We start from the raw sequence: 9,701 nt of genomic DNA on the forward strand, positions 1-9,701 counted from the left end.
AAGATTTTTCAACAAAAAAGGCGTCTATTGGATGCAGTTTGAGCTCAGGAACACAATGGTGCTATTTATATTGGCGTACGATGTCAAATTCGTGCTGAAAAAAAAATGATTTGAAAAATTAATAATTGTTAATTTTTTGCAATAATGCGTATAACTTAGCCATTTTTGAAGATATTTAGCTAAAACTTGCTAGAGTTAGTCATAATAATGCGTCCTATCACATATATTCCGGTTTTTTCGAAAAGTCAAATTTTGTTTGAAAAAAATGTAAAAATAAAAATTTTGAGTTTTATTTTATAAAATTTTCGAAATTTTCAAAATTTCGAAAATCCGAGATAGCAGTTTGATAGCGCAGTCTATTCTGAGTCCTCTCATGCAAAGAAATTGGATCTAGCTTAAAAACTGAGCTCTTGGGAGCGATTGCCGTGGTTCAATGTTTTGCGTCGAAATCGGCCGAACATGACGTCACTCTGACGTCATTTCCGGCCAACCTATGGTAGGTACGAAGTTCAAATTTTGACACAAGGTGTCAAATTGAAGCCGAAGGTACTGAAAGTTTGGCGTCGATACGTCAAGCGGTTTGGAAGTTATTGCAGAAAAAATGGGAGGGGGGCTATAAATAGCCCCCGGCCTGTCTCTTTCAATTGACTTCAACTGGGTACGGCTGCTCCCACCAACTGCAGGCCATCCCCGTCAGGAGTCTCAAATATCGAGCGCCGGAGCGAGTCGAACCCGGGCTCTCATTTACCGAGAGTCCAACGCTCTACCAACTAAGATACGGAACAACAGACTTCAAAATTGTTACACATTCACATGGCCGCGTGAGCGCCTTTTGTTGTTGTGTTGGGTTGGCTCTATCGGTCTAATGAGACCATTTCAGAGCCGGAAGGATCAAGGATGATAGGTGTTATGGGGAGACATTGGTCTGGGCGGCCACCCCGGTGCTCCACCGGAGCTGAGCCCATCACGTGGACACTGGACGTGCCACCCAGACCCGCTAACGGTCACCGCATCCGGCTACGGGTCTGCTCCTGGGGACGGGTGGAGCTTCCCATGTGGGCCATAAGGGTGACTGTCCAGCCCGGAGCAGGGGGTTGGGGCGTGGAGGAGAAGGATCTGAGTATCCTGAGGATGCAAACGACGGAATGGGTGTGACTTGAACCCCGAAGGTGCAAGAAGCATACCGCAGGGCTGCGGAGTCGGAGTCGGAGTCGGAGTTGGTCGGAGTTGGAGTTGGTCGGAGTCGGTAGTTTTGTCCGGAATCGGAGTCGGAGTTGGAGTCGTTAAAATCTTACCGACTCCGACTTCGGAGTTAGAGTTAACACTGCGCTGCTCAGTCATGCCCAACACCTGGTTGGTTGACGATATTTTGCTCACTGACCTCTCAAATTCTGATTTTGCTGGAGCTATACCCCTGTTTTTGCGAGCGTTTTATTTGAAAAAAAAAACAGAAGATGGCTGCTGCGCTAAAACCTGTTTTTATTTATGTATGCCATTGCATGCTATTTACCAATTAGCTTATTTGCAATGCGAGGCCTTGGAACGTGCAAAGGGTTCCTTCAGGTAAGATAAATAAATCTACGACATGACATTTGATTTCATTATATGGATTTGCTGAATGCTGAGCAATGTCCGGAGTCGGAGCTGGAGTCGGAGTCGGAGTCGATTTTTGAAGCCGGAGTCGCTCAGTCGCAGTCGGAGTCAGAGTCACCTTAAAATCCATCGACTGCTCAGCCCTGACCGTACGTCTAAGTAAGCCAAAATTTCTAGTTTTGTCTTCTGGCGTTTTGCTGAATACAGAAAAGGCACTCATAACATTTTCACATAACAATTTGCCATGTACTTTACTTACACATTTCAGCACAGTATGCAATTTGGCCGAGCACTTGTCGCTCAAAGCGATCCCAATTTATAGGCTCAAAGTATGCGAACAATGCCAGAGCATTGAGCCCACACACTCATGCCCCACACGGACGATTCACTAAAACGACAACAAGCGGACTATTTCGAGTGAACCATTACATTGGGCAAACAGCCCATCGTTGTGGCCAATGGTCACACCACGTCTGTGTCACGTGCCAAGTGTGCACAGCGTGCACAAGACGTGCGAACCTCCCGGCTGGCGGGCTATTCTCCCCGCGGTGGTCACCGGCGGCCCTTTGTTGAGTCGCTGCCAGCGTGACAGAACGACTGGTGGATCACACGCCCTGACATTGTGCTGTCAATGCACCCTAACAACGCGCGCACATGCGAGAGGGGACCATTAGTGTCCCATGTTGTCGTGACTATTCACTGTGCGAGCGGCAGCGAACCGGTCAGTGCAGTGTCACCGGGGACGCTGTCGTGAGCGGAGCGGAGCAGCTAGCAGAGCAACTATTCAAGCATTTACTGGACTTGAAATATCCGCCAGCCGCAGAAACGTAGCTTGTGGGCGTCGGATAATGAGAGCTCTCTACCTCGCCTTCAATAGAACAAGCACATAAATCTACATAGTCGGAGTCCACGGCATTAAGATGTCGGCTCGAATGATTCAAAATTGTTGCCAAATCGAAGGCTGAAGAATTAGTCATCACAGCTGTAGGGAAGCAACGTCAAGCAAAACGATTAAAGCACTGGTTTGGCTAGCCTGACGCTAGAGACAACAGACAATGACAAGGCCACAACGTCTTCAGCTTTAACAGAGCCGCCTCCGGTACCACCCGAGGTGGAAGAGCTGGCCTCAGGAAAGTCAATTACGAAAGACTCGACCAGAGCTGAGTCCAGCTCTGGGACGACACACGAGGCGCGCGGTAGCTGGAGCGCCCTCACCATGGGGTGCTCCTCGTGCTGGCCGCGGACGGCGGCAGCGCGCGGCCGCGCCCTGATGCTGCTGGCGTGCGCCTCTCTGGCCTGCTACCAGGCCGTCCTGCTGCTGCAGCTGCTCCTCAGCGAACCCACCAGCATGACGCTGTCGTTCACCCCTCGCTCGGAGGTGGACGTGCCGGCGCTCACCGTCTGCGGCTACCCCTACCACCGCAATGCCGTCCACATCCGCACGCGCAACGTCTCCTTCGCCAGGAAAATATGGCTGGGCGGCAGGTCTCTGGACAGCATCATTGCCACCTGCGTTCCGGGGTGCGGGCCAGTGCGCGAAGTGCCGTTTCCGGGCGGCGAGCTGGCCGTGCCGATCGGCTCCTGGCGCAGTTGGGTGACGGCCGACGAGCCGGCGGTCTGCCACACACTCACACCCAACATCACCTGGGGCCAGCTGGCCTCGCTGACCCGGCGCCGCCAGTTCAAACTGCGCCTGATCGTGAAGGGCGAGGCGGGTGCCGATGTCCTGTGGGACCACCGACTGATCGTCCACCCACGGCGCCGGCCGCTGCTCACCAACCTGGGCACCACAGAGCTGGAGGACGACCGGCGCGTCGACCTCCGCGGCTCCACTATCACCCGACTCTCCGTGTTTTCGCACGTCTTTGAACGCGAGAGTCTGCAGCGTGCCTCCTGTTTGGCGGCACCCAACTACGACCGAGAGGCGTGTCTGATCGCCTGCTACGAGCGATACCGGGCCATCACCTTCAACTGCTCCCTTCCGGAAATGCTGGTCGAGTACTCCCACCTGCCTGAGTGTCCCATCAGCTTACTCCGCAGTCGGCTCAACTTCACGGCCCTGCTGCCGAGCTGCGGGTGTCCGCCGGCGTGCCACTCGCGCCGCGTGCTCACCACCGCCTCCGTGGCGCCCATCACTGCGCCGGAGACACGGCGCATCTCGCGCATCACACTGGAGACCGACCCGATCCCCGAACAGATGGCCAGCGAGCGGCGCTCCTACCCGCTCATCAGCTTCGCCAGCGAGCTCGGCGGCTACCTCAGCTTCGTGCTGGGCGTCTCGGTCATGTCGATGGCCGACCTAGCCGGCCACCTGGCCGCCTGGACCCGGCCTGGCAGGGCCGGGATTCACACCGCCGCCTCCCGGGTCATCGACGTCAAAGGGTGAAGACAAACCTGTTTATGTTCAACTATGTATAATGACATTTAGTTGTAGGGGAGGATGGGGTAATTTGGCAGTATAATTCGGCCGCCCCCACCTTAACCCGCGCCCAGATGGGGTCTGCCGAGCAACGCGGTCTGATGGGGGGGCCATTTTGCCCCCCCCCCCTCAGATCTCGAGAACCACGCAACATAGCGACAAGCGGTAAACGGTGTTGGATAGCCCCAACGGGGAACTACCTTGTGACCCAATTTCATTGACCTCGGTCAAACCGATGACGTCACAGGTCAGGTCAAAGGTCGAATTTTCACCGTTTACAGACATCTCAAGAAATGCGTTGTAAAATCGAGTAAAATGCATTTCATTGAAAATCATCGATGGAGAAATGTTCTTCAAGCACATATTTTGCTATTTGAGGTCACTGATACCAGGTCAGGTCACATAGGTCAGGTCACTGGGGGGTCACCTTATGAAAGTGTCGTGTGATACATGTTTTATGGTCCATTTTACATGACAAATGCGATTATGTGGGTCAGACAGACTTTAGGGCCAGCTTAGGTCACGTTTTGGTCAAGGTCAGGTCAAGGTCAGGTCAAGGTCAGGTCAAATTAGGTCAAATTTCAAAGTTGATATTTTTGCATAAAATGGGTATCAATTCGATGCAGCTCGTCACGGGGAGTTCAATGGTCGTCTCCGTTTTGCGCTACGAGGTCTAGAATTGCTAAAAATTGAGTTCAAAAATTTGACGTCATCAATTTTCAACAGTTTTTTCGCTATAACTTGGCCAAAAAAGAGGTATCGATCTAAAATTTGGTATGTATATCGAGGAGCGCAGGGACTATCACATATATTCCAGTTTTTTCGAAATTCGAAAATTTTTGGATTTTTTTTTGAGTTTTTCTAAAAAAATCAATTTGTTGATTTTTGGGGGTCAAAATCCCAAAATTTCGAAAATCCGAGATAGCAGTTTTGTAGCGCCGTCTTTTCTCTACACAACCACATAAAGAACTTTAAAATTACTTGTTAACTGTAGAATTGGTGAGCGTTTCAAGATGTCATGTTTTTTGCTCATTTTTACTCGAACATGACCTCAGTTTGACCTCAATAACTCCTGACCTGAGGTGAACTGTGACTTGAAAGTTTGTGTGAAGGTGTTAAATTGATGCCCGGTAAGGTACCCAAAATTTGGCAGCGCCGCCGTTTTCTCGCTATTTAAGAAAAACCACAGGGGGGGGGGGCCAAAATGGCCCCCCCATCAGGGCGCGGGTTAGATATCTGACAAAAGTGAATGAAAAAATTATAGCCCCTATTCATGTGTCATTGGTGGAAAAATCCGTGGAAAATTTTCAAAAATTATCCCCTTCGTAATTTTCTTCAAAATCAACAAGACATTAATTTGATCAGAATATGGTAAGTTTTACTTCCTTTCGAAAAATTGTATAGCATGCAGAGAATTCGGGCTGTAGACAACTTTCGAGATTGTTGTCCCATTGCTAAGGATGTTCAGCGTTTTCAAGAGTGATTTCATGTATTTCCGTATAACCGTAACGACTTTATAGGCAAAACTTTTCAGAATGGCAATGCGGGGTAATTTGGCCGGTGCTAGTGGCACAGCTTTGACGGTGCTCTCAGGGTCGCTATGCTGGGACGGTCGACTTGATAAGGTTGTCGTGCCGAGCTGGTTAGGTTTATAGCCGTTGGTGGTGGCATTGCGGCACAGTCTGCCTTCTAGGGGCTCATCAAGACACTGCGCAATAAAACACGACGAAGATGCTAGGGATCTGCTCAAACCAAACTGATGGTCACATCTCAAGCTCGCAAACACTATCGACAACTTGTTTTGAGACATCGGAAGGTTACGAGATGTGAGTATTTGAGACTGAGTTGAGTTATTTCATTGATTGCTAAAAAAATATTAATTGAAACTAGTCGCTTTTTTCCTTACTAGAATAAAAAGTTAGCGTTTTTTTCCAAACAATGCCCTCTCACTATTAACTAATTATAAGTTTCATTGTGATCATGTTTTTATCACAAATAAAATGCAAATGTTTGATTGATCAGTGTCTGCAAAGGAAGCGCATTTTCAGTTATGCAGGGAAATGCTGAAATAAGAACCGAGTCAAAATCATTCGAATATAAGTCCGACACCGAGTCAGCCTAAAAAATGCATAAAGGACACGTCATTGCTGACGCTGAACCTGACTCGCCCGTAACATAAAATCCAGGCCTCAAACACCGGCCAAATTGCCCCACCCCACCGGCCAAATAATCCTGTTAGCGGGGCAATTTGGCCGCTTTGCAGACCTTTGTAAAGCGTCAAAAGTCAGGTATAAGTAGTTGCTCTATCATTTTCAGTTTATTGTTCAAGAAAGTAAAATAAATGCTACACCTGCCAGAGTTAAGAGATTGCAGAAATGTGTCGCCAATTTCGAGCTACAACGCTTCCTAAAAAAGCGGCCAAATTACCCCATCCCCCTATGTATGTAAAAATTAAAGAATAATGCAAGGTTATATACCTGTCCTTAATGCATTAGGTCGCTTATATAAGCTTTAGTAGGCTAGTCAGGTAGGTAATTCAATAAGATACCGTTCAATATAGCAGACAATTAGACATCGTACGCCGACGTTCGGTACCTTTATGTTGGAAATATATGTATTTGAACAATGAAATGGTTGTCTCTTGACTCTTTACTTGCTAGATGCCTTTCGTACCATTATGTTGGAAATATATTTGAACAATAAAATGGTTGTCTCTTGACTCTTATCTTGCTAGATGCCTTTCGTTCAAAATGTTATTGCCTATCTATTAACATATTTATCGAAGCTTTCGACACACATTATGTTGTGAGACTTATTGGATGGGAGCTGGGAAGGGGACAGCTAACAAGATAGGTACCTATTTACTTCTTTGTGGCATCTATAGCTAGCTCATTTTTGCCCAAGTCTGAGGACCCCTATTTTTACCCGGACCCACCGGTGCCGCCAAAATTAGCAGGTAAAAGCCGAACGCCGCGGTTCGTGCGTTATCCACCCGCCATCGTCTGCATGGTCGACACGAACAGCGCAGGGACAAACACCAGCGCCGCTAGCACTCGGCACGCACCTGCAAACAGACGGTGCCAGGCCAAACGCCGAACGCGATGGCGGTGATAACGCAGCCGTCGTAACCTATTTAGATACCGAGCTTTTAAGCATATCGCGAGCTACATGTAGAGCTACATAAATATTTCTCACCTTATGGTATGCATTGTATCTGCGTACCAGTTCCTTCCGAGCGCTAGTTCGTGCATGAGCTTGTAAGTTTGTAACATAAAGCGTGTGAATTGGAGTGTGAGGGGAGACATCCACCAAGGCAGCCCATATTCGGCCCAGCCTCAGCCCGGATTCAACCCAGCTTCTGGCCCAATCTTATTAATGCCGTAAATAGGATTTGGCAGCACTGGCCGGAGTTTACGGCACTGATATCAAAGATATCTTTTTATTTACATCCAGCTAATCTTGTCCAATGATTTTCATAGCGTGAATGATTATGAATGTTTCCTGAATGAATGAATAAGTGAATGTGGAATAGTTCTGAATGTTACCAAATGCCGTGAATGCGCATATCTCTCTCTCTCTCTCTCTCTCTCTCTCTCTCTCTCTCTCTCTCTCTCTCTCTCTCTCTCTCTCTCTCTCTCTCTCTCTCTCTCTCTCTCTCTCTCTCTCTCTCTCTCTCTCTCTCTCTCTCTCTCTCTCTCTCTCTCTCTCTCTCTCTCTCTCTCTCTCTCTCTCTCTCTCTCTCTCTCTCTCTCTCTCTCTCTCTCTCCGTCCGTCTGTCCATCTCTTTGTCCGTCTCTCCGTCTGTCCGCCCGCCCTTCCGTCTCTCAATCCGTCCATCCGTCCGTTCGTCTCTCCATCCGTCCGTCCGTCCGTCCGCCCTTCCGTCTCTCAGTCCGTCCATCCGTCCGTCCGTTTCTCCATCCGTCCGTCCGTCCGTCTCTCCGGATGTTCCTCCGTCCGTCTATCTGTCTTCCCATCCGCCCGGCCGCCCGCCCAAAGCCCTAAAACGAGTCCTCAAATTAATAGGTAGGGGAGAGTTACCATTATGCGCCCGCTTAAGCAGAAACTTAACCTGTGCTTAAGCAATGTGTCTGGTGAATGCGGTCTCTGCTTGATAACGATCGATGAACATTTTTCTAGTTAAATCTACCTCCACTCTTATAATTTAAGCACATTTTATTGGAATAAATTACGGTTTTCCTAGCCCCTGCAAAAGGTGCATTTAGGCACAGCATGCCTTTATTACGCCACGTGAAATAATGCATTAAAGAACCATGCAAAGTTAGCCCTTTTACTGGCCAGCGCGATATTGTTCCCCTGAATGTCCTTATTGGCATAGATACACAGTCTGTATATCTATGCTTATTGGTCATGGTACGAGAATTTCTCTAGTTTCTGAAGAATTTTTCGGGACCCATGCTCTACTCATACTGGATACGAATATACGCTACGCCTCGTGCCTACAATTTTTTAAAGACCTCGGTTTCCATTTTTCTTTCCCAAAGCCGTTCAGTAATATATACCAGTATAGCGCCTTTTGGGGCGACTAACGGAGCGAGCGAGGGGGTGAGTCTTGCACGTGCGAAATTTCGAGGGGTACCTCCAACTGACTTGTGCACGGCACCCTACTGACCGGTCTCTAGCGATGTGCCAAATTTGAGCACAATCGGCCCAGCCGTTCTCGAGATCTGGAAGCGGCACCCTGCACGTGCGCACGTGCAAAATGGGTCCCAACTGACTTGTGCACGGCACCCTACTAACTGGTCCCTAACCGTGTACCAAATTTGAGCGGCATCGGTCCAGCCGTTCTCGAGATCTGGAAACGACCCCTGCACGTGCGCACGTGCGGCAGCACCCCAACTCTGGCACATGGATATGCAGTGCCTAGTAGGTGCCTACCTACATGCCAACTTTCAGCGCAATCGGCCAAGTAGTTACCGAGATATTGCAACAATTACTAAACTGGCACCTCTTCGTTTTGCACGTGGCACGTGCATAAGGGGTCACCCACATGCATCGAGGATAGTCTAATACTTGGTAGAAGGAATGAAGCTACCCTACAAAAATTACCGCATGTAAATCGGTCAAGTGGTTGCTGAGATATAAGCCTCGCAAAAGCGTCCGCACGGCCGGCCGGCCGGCCGGCCGGCCGGCCGGCCGCTCATACTCAGAAATTTCCGTTATTCTACGTAAGACTCCGCTCGCTTCGCTCGCTCCGTAATTACCTTTTAACAGTTGACGAAACGCAGTGAAAAGCCCGCACCATGTCGAGGACTGTGTTGAATAAAATCTTAATCTGAATCTGAAAATAGCCAAGTTTGGCGCATTATTGCAAAAAATTCACAATTATAATTTTTCAAATCAATTTTTCAGTACGTTTTTGATATCGTACACCAATATAAATAGCACCATCGTGTTTCTGAGCTCAAACTGCATCCAATAGACCCCTTTTTTGTTGAAAAAAAATTGACTCTAAAGATTTGACCTTTTTTACCTGAAAGTTTGTTTGTTTGTTTGTCGTTTATTCATGATTATGGGCATGAAGTTCTGAGTGACCTGACCTAAGCTAAATTCAACTCAAAATGACCTCGAATGACACAAACGACATCAAATTCGAAATCTATGGGATAAAATGGACCATAAAACATGCGTCACGTGACCGACGCATGGTATAATATTTCCGTGACCT

This window comes from Amphibalanus amphitrite, unplaced genomic scaffold (assembly GCF_019059575.1).
Source record: "Amphibalanus amphitrite isolate SeventyFive unplaced genomic scaffold, NRLGWU_Aamphi_draft 000224F_arrow, whole genome shotgun sequence".
Classification (NCBI taxonomy): domain Eukaryota; kingdom Metazoa; phylum Arthropoda; class Thecostraca; order Balanomorpha; family Balanidae; genus Amphibalanus; species Amphibalanus amphitrite.